This window comes from Pimephales promelas, chromosome 19 (assembly GCF_988280905.1).
Source record: "Pimephales promelas chromosome 19, fPimPro1.hap1.1, whole genome shotgun sequence".
In the NCBI taxonomy this organism is placed as follows: Eukaryota; Metazoa; Chordata; class Actinopteri; order Cypriniformes; family Leuciscidae; genus Pimephales; species Pimephales promelas.
The window spans coordinates 12,269,342-12,282,792 of NC_142787.1; the positions used below are offsets into that span (position 1 = coordinate 12,269,342).

Here is a 13,451-nt window from a genome sequence, read left to right on the forward strand (position 1 = left end):
ACCATTCCCGAATATTCCGCACGTTTTGAGACCTCATTCATGGGTGTGTGACAAAAACTGCGGGAGGAGTAGCGTGCCAAACTTTTGGGCCGACTCAAAAAACACAATAGTAATAGTGTTGCCTTGCTTTCAGCAAGCACCACTAATAATAAATAACATTGGGGTCAATGGGGAAAATTTGGGCAGCTCCTGCCCCCCAGGGGTGCAACTTTTACCCCATTGTATGGTATTTTCTTACAGAGCCTGTCAGCCTCTTCAAATGTGGTAAATCGCAGGCTTCTGTGAAATCCTCGCTCGGAGCTATGATTCGTCAAAGTTTGTCGCAATGTTAAGTCTATGGGATTTTTGGGAAATTTGTTCGCCCTTCGGGCGAACATCGTACCCCCGATCGCTTAGAAAAGTCATAGCACACCATTCCCGAATATTCCGCACGTTTTGAGACCTCATTCATGGGTGTGTGACAAAAACTGCGGGAGGAGTAGCGTGCCAAACTTTTGGGCCGACTCAAAAAACACAATAGTAATAGTGTTGCCTTGCTTTCAGCAAGCACCACTAACTAGAATGTACATTTCCAGAGGAAAATGTGAAGTGGTGCTTGCAGTGGCAAAAAGCTCGCTCGGTTGCTAGAGTGTGGTACAGAATTGCATATGAGACAACAACCATGTCTGTACGATGTTTTTGTGATGATATATGGCTTATTAAGCTGAAATATGGCTTATTAATGTGTTCAGGTGGTTACTAGGGTACTCTATATGGTTGCTATGGTGTGCTTATACAGTGTATGAGATTATATTTAAAGACTAGTTGACAGTCTGAGTCAAAAAAGGCAAACTCCATGTTTCTTCTATTTTCTGAAGCTGAGAAATGACTTGAATATGTTGATTTATGGTTGCTAGGCTGCCCTAAGTGGTTGCTAGGGGGTAAATATGAAGTTATTATGTCTCTACTTTTTGGCTGCATGATAGGCCGAGTAAAAAGAGCCCAACCCCATGTCTCTATGACCTTCTGTTCAAAAGATATGATCTCACCAATTTTGTGCCAATGTTAAGTCTATGGGACTTTTTCTGTCCGATTTATCGCCCGCCAGACGAACATCGTACAACCGATCGCTTAGAAAAGTCATAGCACACCTCTCCTCAATGACCGGGTCGATTTGACACCACATTCATGGATCTACGACAATAAATGCGGGAGGAGTAGCGTGCCAAAGTTTTGTCTTGGAGAATAGTATTCACAACACTAGAATGTACATTTCCAGAGGAAAATGTGAAGTGGTGCTTGCAGTGGCAAAAAGCTCGCTCGGTTGCTAGGGTGTTCTGGGTGGTTGCTAGGGTGTTCTGGGTGGTTGCTAGGGTGTTGCTAGGTGGTTGCTAGGGTGTTCTGTGTGGTTGCTAGGGTGTTGCTAGGCGGTTGCTAGGGTGTTCTGGGTGGTTGCTATGGTGTTGCTAGGTGGTTGCTAGGGTGTTCTGAGTGGTTGCTAGGGTGTTGCTAGGTGGTTGCTAAGGTGTTCTAGGTGGTTTCTAGGGTGTTGCTAGGTGGTTGCTAGGGTGTTCTGTGTGGTTGCTAGGGTGTTGCTAGGCGGTTGCTAGGGTGTTCTGGGTGGTTGCTATGGTGTTGCTAGGTGGTTGCTAGGGTGTTCTGAGTGGTTGCTAGGGTGTTGCTAGGTGGTTGCTATGGTATTCTGGGTGGTTGCTATGGTGTTACTAGGTGGTTGGTAGTGTTCACATATGGTTACTATAGAGTTTTTATAACATTCATGGCATGATTTAGCACTTAGCTAATCAATATTAGCATGTAGCTATTCACTGCTAGCATGTGTAGCATGTAGCAAGTCATGTTTGCTAACATGAGTAAAAAGACCCAACCCCCATCGCGATACAATGTTCTGATGCTGAGATATAGCTGTTACAAAATGGTTGCTAGGGTACTCTGTTTGGTTGCTAGGGAGTGGATTGGCAGCTGCCAATCATGAAGCTCAAAGTCAATGTGAATGGATAAACCAACCCCCATCTCTATACGATGTTTTGATGCAGAGATATAGGTCTTGCAAAATGGTTGCTAGGGTACTCTGTTTGGTTGCTAGGAAGTGGCTTGGCAGCTGCCAATCATGAAACTCCAAAGGCTGCTTGTCAGTATGAATGATATAAACCAACTCCCATGCCTCTATGACATTCAGAATGGAAGATATCCCTCTTTGGATTTTGGTTGCTAAGGTGCTCGATAATGGTTGCTAGGGCATGGCCAGAAATTGTTGAGGTGATTCATGATTGGCTGTTTGCTGGCCCAAGTCAAACGAGCCCACCCTCATGTTTCTATGACACTTCTATCCGGAGATATCCCTTTGATCTCTTTTAATGGAAGTCTATGGAAGTTGTTGCTAAGGTGCTCTAAATGGTTGCTAGGGCGTGGCTTAATAGCTTCACAATGATGCTGAGAGACTGATTGGTCGTCTGAGTAAAATGAGCCCGCCCCCTTGTCTCTATGACACTGTGATCCAGAGTTAGGTTCAATACAAAATTCCTATGCAATTTACCATAGTAGGAAAAACACATGCATTTGATGGGACGTCCTTCACCATAGTAAGTCAATGGGGAAAAGTTTGGGCAGCTCCTGCCCCCCAGGGGTGCAACTTTTACCCCATTGTGAGGTATATTCTTAAAGAGCCTGCCAGCCTCTTCAAATGTGGCAAATCACACGTTTTTCCGAAATCGTTGTTCGGAGCTATGAGTCGTCAAAGTTTGTCGCAATGTTAAGTCAATGGGATTTTTTTGAAATTTGTTCGCCCCTGGGGCGAACACCGTACCCCCGATCTCTGATAAAAGTGATATGACACTTCTCCTCAATAGGCCGCACGATTTGATGCCTCATTCATGGGTCTGTGACAAAAACTGTGGACGGAGGAGTCCGCCAAACTTTTTCCTGGAATAGTAAAATACTATACTAGAAAATTTCAACGGGAAAAATTTTTGGGGAGCTCCTGCCCCCCAGTGGTGCAACTTTTACCCCATTGTATGGTATTTTCTTACAGAGCCTGTCAGCCTCTTCAAATGTGGTAAATTGCAAGTTTCTGCGAAATCCTCGCTCAGAGCTATGACTCGTCAAATTTTTTCGCCATGTTAAGTCTATGGGATTTTTTTTTTGGGCTGTTTTTCGCCCCTGGGGCGACCATCGTACCCCCGATCGCTTAGAAAAGTCATAGCACACCTCTCCTTAATGAGCTGGTCGATTTGACACCTCACCCATGGGTCTGTGACAAAATCTGCGGGAGGAGTAGCGAACCAAAAAACGGCGGAACAATAAGAATAAGAATAAGAATAAGAATAATAAATAACATTGGGGTCAATGGGGAAAATTTGGGCAGCTCCTGCCCCCCAGGGGTGCAACTTTTACCCCATTGTATGGTATTTTCTTACAGAGCCTGTCAGCCTCTTCAAATGTGGTAAATCGCAGGCTTCTGTGAAATCCTCGCTCGGAGCTATGATTCGTCAAAGTTTGTCGCAATGTTAAGTCTATGGGATTTTTGGGAAATTTGTTCGCCCTTCGGGCGAACATCGTACCCCCGATCGCTTAGAAAAGTCATAGCACACCATTCCCGAATATTCCGCACGTTTTGAGACCTCATTCATGGGTGTGTGACAAAAACTGCGGGAGGAGTAGCGTGCCAAACTTTTGGGCCGACTCAAAAAACACAATAGTAATAGTGTTGCCTTGCTTTCAGCAAGCACCACTAATAAGTTTAAATAGCATTTCAGTAAGTTGGCTTTCCCAAGCCAACTTAATAATAATAAGTTTAAATAGCATTTCAGTAAGTTGGCTTTCCCAAGCCAACTTAATAATAATAAGTTTAAATAGCATTTCAGTAAGTTGGCTTTCCCAAGCCAACTTAACTAGCAGCACATTTCTTCCCACACAGCAAATCCATAATACAGTGAGGGAGAAGAACCACATGAAACTATACAACTCTATATTTTTTCTAACAGGATAGTAAAAGGTTTAGCTGGCTAATGTGAGCTGTTACAGTGGCTGATCTGGTTAAAGTGTAAAGCCTTGTTTAAACTCGACGAGTCCGCATGAGCCCAAAGGTGCGTGTGGCAAAAATGACATGATTGTAACCTCCGCATCGCACAGACACCATTTACTACACACAATAGGCTTTTTTTCTCTGATTTTGAAAACTCTTTGCGATCGACTTAAAATGCTTCCAAGATCGACTTGTCGACCACGATCGATTGGTTTGTGATACCTGTAACGTTACTGTTTTACAGTCACTGACAAAAATACTAATCAGCTCTCTCACGAAAGTAACCAGCACGTCAAGTATCCTCACATTATCCACAAGTTTCCGGAGGGGCGCTCCTTTAAAAAATAAAGTGGGTGAAACTTCCAGTAAGGCGGCAAAAGTAGCATTCCAGTGGTATTTTGTGTGTTAGTTAGCGAAGAGGCTAGCTGTTTTTCAGAGAATTATTTTACTATTTAAAGACGCAAATCTTTATGAGAGATGTTGTTACGGAGCTCAGGGACAACATGTGCTGTTCGCGGTTGTAGATGGCTCAGTCTTTTGTGATTGGTCTTCTCTGCTCTGATTGGTCAGATGGTCCAGTCTGTTGTGATTGGTCTACTCTGCTCTGATTGGTCAGATGTCCCAGTCTGTTCTGTTGTGATTGGTCTACTCTGCTCCGATTGGTCAGATGTCCCAGTCTGTTGTGATTGGTCTACTCTGCTCTGATTGGTCAGATGGCCCATTCTGTTGTGATTGGTCTACTCTGCTCTGATTGGTCAGATGGTCCAGTCTGTTGTGATTGGTCTACTCTGCTCTGATTGGTCAGATGGTCCAGTCTGTTGTGATTGGTCTACTCTGCTCTGATTGGTCAGATGTCCCAGTCTGTTGTGATTGGTCTACTCTGCTCCGATTGGTCAGATGTCCCAGTCTGTTGTGATTGGTCTACTCTGCTCTGATTCGCCGGATGGCTCAGTCTGTTGTGATTGGTCTACTTTGCTCTGATTGGTCAGATGGCTCAGTCTGTTGTGATTGGTCTACTCTGCTCTGATTCGTCGGATGGCTCAGTCTGTTGTGATTGGTTGACTGCTCACAGCACATGTTGGAAACTGCTCCTTTTAAAAATGCATATGATATCTTTGCTTAAGATTGTACACATTATTATTGCCAATGCTGTTGTGTGTGTGATTAAATCATAAGTGTGTGAATACATGCAGATTCGCTGCAGTACAAACCTAGGCACACATTTTAATGTCCATGTAAGTGTTTTAAGTCTGTAAAATCTGTAAAACAGGCTATTAAAACCATTGATTTAAAACCGCAGCAATCTACCCTCAGTGCAACATCCTTTTAAATCCCTTTAAAGGTTTAATTTTAACTACAATTCAAAAATGGCAAAACATAAAGGCCTGCTCTGTTTGAGACACACTGATGCATGTTTATTTTGATATGACCAATTCTTGTGTTTTTTTAATTTTGTTTCAGTTGGCAAACTGATGCATATAGATAGCTGTTTAATCCTTTAGAAATCTGGTTTATAATTAAAAATGTCTTCCAACGTCTGACTAATAATCAACTTGATTCTGGTTTAAAAATAAATCATTGCTAATATTTGCAGTATTGTGTGTTTATATGTTTGTCTGCTCTTTTAATCATTAGCAGTGCATCATTTATAAAGTGTGCATGTTCTCAAATGTGATGTCTGTGTGTATTTCCACGGCTTTAATGAAGTGTTTGCTCCTCCGCTCTTCTTCCATTTGTGTGTGATGTTTAACATCCATCCATCCATCCAGTCAGATTCCATGATAACCCTCTCCTCATCTCTGTGTCTCTCTTTAGCCGGCGGATTTTATAATTCTCTCTGAAGGACGGATCTTCTGGTCTAGTCGAGCGTCGTGGAAGAGTTACAGGTCAGAAACTCCCTCCTCTCCTCATCTGTGTGGTTTGGGGCTTTCGCTCTCTCATTTGCGCTGAGCTGCGATGACATCACTGCATGAAGTCCTCGGACGGTCCCTCCTGTTGCTGCTCTTGCGTTTTAAAGCTGCATGTTTCTTTTTGCTCACCTCAATCTTTTGGTTGATTTGGAAATCCTTCTCGTCCATCCCAAATAATATTTTTTTCTCCTGCTTGGTTGTGTTCTCCAACTTTTCCTGCAGTTTATCCTTCTTTTCTTCATTTGTTTAATATCTTCCTTCTGGCTTCATGGTTCTTTGCCTTTTATTCCATGTCTTGTGCTTGAGTTTGTTTTGGTTAATCTGTTATCGCATTAATTAAGCAGAGAAGGAAACTTGAGTGTACGACTTGGATTTGAGTCGCACTTAAGTCGAAGAAAAAAAAAACTTGGACTTGTGAATAATTTACTCAAGACTTGACTTGGACTTAAAGGGATAGTTCACCCAAAAATAGTGAAAATTTTGTCGGGATATATATATATATATATATATATATATATGTGCGTTATGTGTTTATATACAATGTTTACTATTTGAGAAATATATAATAAAGAAAAAAGTGCATGTATTTTTGTCAGAAATATTTTTTTTGATGGGGGTGGAATTGAAGAACAACAGGTTTTTTTTGTTTGTTTGTTTGTTTTTTACCTTTTTTGAAGAGCATATGAGTGGTATTGCATATACAAAACTCACTGCCACAATGTTTGTGTGACCTGAATGTTTGCTGGATTTTCTTATCATTATTTATTTTTAGCTGTTTTCTGGTCCAGCAGGTGAAAATGGTGCATCTGGTCACTTAGTAAAGCAGCTGCACACCTCTGCTCAACAAGAAAAACAAGTTTGGATAGTAGTCCTCTCACCCAGTTCTTGTTCTGGATCTCAGTTGAGAGAGATTTGCAGTGCATACTTCAGCGTAACTCGATCCAGAGTCCGGATTTGTATTGAAGGGTGATTTAAAAGCCATTGTGTTCTTCCGAAGGAACTATAATCCTGGTACAGTAGCTTATTGTTAGTGGGACGTGAGTATTTAAATTGCAGTTAAACATGCTCATCTAGATGGACGCTTCTCAGCCAGGATTGGTTGCGATGTGGGTAGTCAGAAGTGTGTAATAAAACGAATCTGTGTCTGGCTGTCAAAATGAGCATTTACTCTTGCTTGCCAAGTCCCAGACAAACACTGTGGAGGTGCTGGAAGAGCCGGAGGATGCTGGGAGTTTTCACAAAAGGGCCCAGAAGGGTTTTTTTGTTCATACTGAACCTTAAATCTGAGCGTGAAATCAGTGCCATGCTAAAGATGGTGCCGTGTTACAATACTGACCGTGGAGTGTGACAGTGAGGAGTGTCATGGGGTTTTACTCTTGTTTTAAAGACTCGTCCGGGCAGAAAAAGGCACCTTAATTAACAGGAAACAGGCTGATGTATCGCACAATAAAACCGCTGTGTTTCTGGAGCTGGTTCAGTGTGGCCTGCCGTGAGGGGTCTTTACTCACTGCTGTGTGTTTCATGGACATTTTTGAAATTGTCTGCAATGATGGGCGAGTTCATTTGAAGTCTTCTTAAGTTTAAAAAGGGTCATTCCACACATTTGTGGCATTTTCCACATATAATTATTAATTGTGGCACCAACATTGTGGCAGTGAGTTTTGCATATGCAATACCACTCATATGCTCTTCAAAAAAGGTAACAAAAAAACACACAAAAAAAAACATGTTCTTCAATTTCACCCCATTAAAAAAATTATTTCTGTCAAAAATACATACACTTATTTGCATTTGCAATGATGGGCGAGTTCATTTGAAGTCTCCAAAACGAAATAGTGTAACAGGTTTAACAAGGGTCATACCACACATTTGTGGCATTTTCCATAATGATGTTAAAGTTATTAACAATGAAATAAAAAAATATAATATAATGTAAATTCATTATTTTATATTTGTATTATACATTTTATATTTTATTTAATTATAATTAATATAAATTAAATATAATAGAAACCATCTATATTATTTTATAATATTAATTATATAATAAATATATAAATTAAATATAATATATGTATATATATGTATTATTTAATTATTATTATTTAAATATTATTTAATATTTATTAAATAATTGTTTATTATTGTATGTATGTGTGTATATCTATAATATAAAATGTTTGCATTTACATTTTATATATATATATATATATATATATATACACACACACACACACACACAAATATACCATAATGAATATTAATAAATACATAATTTGCATTATTTATATTATACATTTTTTATATATATAAACATTTTATATTATAAAATGTTATAAAATGTTATATAAAACATTTAATATTATGTATTATTTATAGATAGATAGATAGATAGATAGATAGATAGATAGATAGATAGATAGTGTAAAATGTTTGCATTTGCATTATAGAATTATGTATTAAACTTCATGTATTAAAAAATTAAAACTTTCTCATGACTTTTGTAAAAAAGTAAAAAAAGAATTAACCTTTTAACAATTTTAAAGAATTACAAATTAAATTAACCACTTAGTTGTTTTTTTCAGTTCAGTTTCTGTTAATCATTTGTGGATTGGAGAGGGAGGGTGTTTTTTATAATATTAGAGCTGTGCACTGAGACTGAATCTTTATGCTGGTTTCTGTTTTTGTCTGTCTGTTATATTGCTGTTCAACTGAAACTCTGCGCGTGTCGTTCAGAAAGACTGGCTGTAATATAAGCCAGCCCTAAACATGATCACCCACTGTGTGTGAGATTTATTTATATACGGGCACTATTCAGAGAGAAACTGAAGATTCCTCACACACACACACACACACACACACACACACACACACACACACACACACACACACACACACACACACACACACACACACAGTGTTAATGATCCCAAGATGGCTGCTGAAGTACACACTTGACCACACACATGCATGATGACTGTCACTCACTGAAAACAATCCAGTCTTCCCAAGGTTAAATGTTTTCTCACACACACACTTTCAGCACCTGCGTTAGGACATCACAGTCCAGACTTCTGCGTCTGATCTCGACCGCCTGTGAATATTTATAGCCTGTGAATATCTAAGATCAGTTCCTCCCTTCTTCTGTCTGTGTTCTCTGTTTCACTTCTTCTAAAGACCTTTCACACTATATTGTAGTCATTAGTAGTTCATGATTCATTTGCACACTTCAGTCACACTGCATTTCTCATTGTCGTCGCATTCGAGTACAAAATGATTTAAAGGTTCTCTTTTCACATAATCAGAACTTAAATGTTCTCCTAAATAAATCGTAATCCAATGTTTTAGAGCATCATGGGAACTTTAAAAGTGTTCTTTTTTATGATCTTTAGGATTATTTTGTACCTTAAGAACTTCTTTAATGTTTTTATAACATCATAGAATACTTAAAGGTGTTTTTAGAACATCATAGGAATGTATGTGGTATTAGAGGAACTTAATGGTTTTCTAATGGCAACATAGTGACAACAACTTAAGTTCTCTTATCTTAGCAACTTAAATGTTCTTTTATCTAAGGAACTTAAAAGATTCATTTATGACATCATAGGAACTTAAAGATTTATGACATAGGAACTAAAATATTATTTTATGACTGTATGATTTAAATGTTCTATTATGACATCATAGGAACTTAAAGATTTATGACATAGGAGCTAAAATATTGTTTTATGACTGTATGAATTAAATGTTCTATTATGACATCATAGGAACTTAAAGATTTATGACATAGGAACTAAAATATTGTTTTATGACTGTATGATTTAAATGTTCTATTATGACATCATAGGAACTTAAAGATTTATGACATAGGAACTAAAATATTATTTTATGACTATATGAATTAAATGTTCTTTTATGACATCATATGAACGTAAAAGTTCTCTTATGACGTTAAAGGTGTTATATGTATTTTTTAACCTTCTCTATCGGTGATGTTTCAGATTGCAACCAATTTTTACAAGAGCGCTCGTGCTCGAACACAAGAGTGAGCACTCATGGTACAAGGCCACACTGAGACTTTATACACACCGGAGAAACAACATGCAACGTTACAATAATAGGCTACATTTATCAGCTTGACTGAACTAATGCTCCATGCTCATACCATGATAACATTACATTTGTGGTGTTATCTAGCATAACCGTACGTTCACACCGCCATCCTGCCAGCGACGCCGTGGAAAGATTCGTGGACGCTCTGATGCTCTGACATAGATCGAATGCGTGGTCTTTTTTAAAAACTGTATTTAAAGGGGTCGCAAAGCAAACAAGCATGTCGATCGTTATTTTTGTTGAAAATTGATCGATAGAAAGACATGTTTGCTAATGAAATAAACAAATTAAAAGCCATTTGTGTGGTGTGGCTTTGTGTTCATGGTTAAGTGCTATTATAATTTGCATTCCCGCTAAAAAAGTGTTCTAGCAAAAAAAGCACTTGCCTATAAATAGTGTTGTGCGTCCTCTTATCATATTCAAATGATCAACCTCCTCTATTTTGTTTGGGAACTAATGTGATCGGAACTAAAGTTTCTAGGACTGCGTTCTCTGGAATTCTCTCAAACGGAGCGCTTCTACATTCCGATTGGTTGCCGCCGAACCGCCGAATTGCTTATTACCATGAAGTTGACCTGACTTCAACTCTCCTCACCGCTCTCACCAACCAAAAGGCACCGTGTGGCGGTTTGAACGCACAGTAAGGTATTTTACTAACTATTCGTATATCTTTCACAATCGGCAATGTCAACGTAGGTGAATGTTTAATATGATAACAAAAACGGTTAGTGAACTAGACTGAACAATTTCAGTGTAACAGTAAGATCGTAGGAAGTAACATTACTGTACTAACCGTGTCTGGAAATGTGTATTATAAACAATATGATAGTAGTGGGATATGTGACGTTAGACAGTAGATCTCGCACATAAAATAAAAGTTATATCCTAAAGCACTGACTTTTTGTTATCCTGAAACAGTCTTTTGTGTTCATTTCATGTCTTATATATGTTGTAGTTTACCTTGCTCTAGCTCTTGCTCTTCTACCTTGCGCTCTTGTTTCATTCAAATACAACTTGCCGTCTTTGCGTCTCCGGTTTTTGATTGTATTGCAAAAATGAAATCAGAGTTGATTTATTGCTTACAGAGTTTGATAATATTGGTGTGATATATCTTGTCTGGACGATTGTTTTACAAAATGAATTCATAAATAGGTAAGATTTAAAACATTAGCTAATCTCATTATCAATTCAATATGTCCCCGTAATTATGTGGTAAAAATAAAATCGGTTTAATATGTGATGTATCTATACTTTACTATCCCTTAAAATATCACTATTAATAATAGTCTTGTTTGAAGTTATTCGTTCGTCTTTAGCTCAAATCCACTTGCTACGAACTTTTCTTCGCGGAAGCTTCACGTCTGTTTCAAGTGAGTGACATAAAATGTTTCAACTCAAAACAACATTTCGTGCCCAATTGATTCCCAGACGTAGTTTTGGTATTAAGGTCAAAGTTAACTTGCCTTGCGTTCGGGTGATGATCACACAAGACGACTCGGCAGATTTGAAGTGTTTCTATTGCAGTGAGTTTTTGTTCGGCAGACAGGGTGACCATCCTCGATCAAGTTTCCCTCAGGACTTTTGTAAAACCCAAAATATGACCACACCTCAGATTTGGTCCTTTTAAAAGGCTAAAAAATCTCCTGAGCATAGTCACTGCCTTCCACCATTCCTTCTCGAAGAGTAATTTAAAAAAATATTGCGTGCTGCGCGCCTGCGTCAGACTGGCCGACAGGATTCAGTGAGTGATTAAAATCGCGATAATCAAACACGGTTTTAATGATAATTAAATTTTAAACGATAATACTAACCGTCAGTACATTTTATCACGGTTTATCGTGAAACCGGTTATCGTCCCATCCCTAGACTGTATATAAAGGAGACAGGCTCGGGAGCGCGCATGCACGTCACATCCGATGGATTTCGCAGAAAATCCGACCCGGAGACTTCACATAGAAATCGGAATACTGGCCTTAAGAGGGAATAGCAACACCCCACAAGCGGATCATTGTAATGTGTGATTACAACCCCTTCACACACAGGCAATAAAAAAATTATTCATTTTAGTAGAAAAGTTACATATAGCACCTTTAAAGGAAGTTAAAAAGTCCTTTTTTATTATAGGAAATGAAAGGTTCTTTTATGACTGTAATTTTTTACATCATTGGAATTTAAAGGTCCTTTGTGGCATCTTGGCAACTTAAACGGTTCTTTTAAAAAGGCTCTTTTATGTCATCAATCTGTAAAACCCCTTCTGGAAGCTTTATTTTTAAGAGTTTAGACACGCAGATGTTGAAAATGAAGTTTTTCTTTTGATGGGGCAGCAGAGGTAGTCATTATAGTGTGTGTGTGTGTGTGTGCTCTTGAAATGCACCTCACTTTCTTCACATATGATTCTGCTCCTTCCTGCAGCTCGCGTGGAGTGTGTGTATTTTAAAGCTCTCTGTAGCTCTGCCTAAATATAAGTTTTTACAGGGACTGACCCTTCATCAGGCTTCAGTGTGGTCACGTCAGAGCTGCCCTGCACTTTCTGCACTGATGTACAGCTGTAATTACACGTGAAGCTGCTATTTTCTGTCCTTTGCATTGGGTTTCCATTACCTACAGTTTCTGTCCTGAAGTTATTTAAGTCATAACTGTAGCTGTGCTGCTGCTAGTTTTATTTAGAAAGAAATTCTAAAGCTTTTTGCAGCTTTCACAGCGCTTTTAATATACTCTGTGACCTCAAAAAGTATTGAGACACAAATGTTGGAATTGTCATTGCAAAATATCACGAGTTATGGTATTTGCATTTATCACTGTTTATGTTAACTGTTAGATTTAAAGCTACACTGTGTGATTTTTTTTTTTTTACCCCCATCTAGCGGTGAAAAGGTATATGACCATCCAGTGAATATAAGTTTCTGTTCCTCTCGATTCCAATTTCGTTTTAACTCCTACGGTGGCCAATGTAGTCCAAGGTTAACATGGCTTCCAGTTCGACCTCGTCCATGGGTGTTAACTCAAACGTGAACGCAAAAGGCGAAGCTTGATTTAACGGGTATGTCCCTCTTTGGCTAATGTACTTTCAAGATGGAGGGGCAACATGGCGACCGACATTAGAACCCCTTACCCGGCTTATTATACACTCACAAGAATACTTTATTATTTGAATGAAGTAAATATACATTAATGAGCATATATATTTTTGAAAGAACTAAGTGTTTTTAGCTAAGAATAAACTAAAAGAGTTGCACAGTGTAGCTTTAAGTTTTTTTTTTTTTGTAGTTTCTTTGCATGTGATTAATTCCACAGGGCCATCATATCATGAAAGATGAATCATATTTCATGCCAAACCAAAGACTTTGTGTTCACCGCAGTATTTCTGGGTCCTCCGCAGTTCTGCCAGCCACATATTCTGCTGTGCT

At 38.7% G+C, this 13,451-nt stretch overlaps 1 protein-coding gene across 6 annotated transcripts in view; it reads left to right on the forward strand.

Annotated features, from left to right (window-relative positions):
- The window catches only part of sema4d (sema domain, immunoglobulin domain (Ig), transmembrane domain (TM) and short cytoplasmic domain, (semaphorin) 4D), a 113,797-nt gene that overhangs the window by 76,832 nt on the left and 23,514 nt on the right, over nucleotides 1-13,451 (forward strand). For 2 of the 6 annotated variants that reach the window (XM_039661048.2, XM_089123516.1), the window contains exon 3: nucleotides 5,837-5,907. The exons of the other annotated variants lie outside the window; for them this stretch is intronic. The gene's annotated coding sequence lies outside the window, so the exon portion shown is untranslated. The remainder of the gene's footprint in view (nucleotides 1-5,836; nucleotides 5,908-13,451) is intronic. 6 annotated transcript variants of the gene reach the window in all.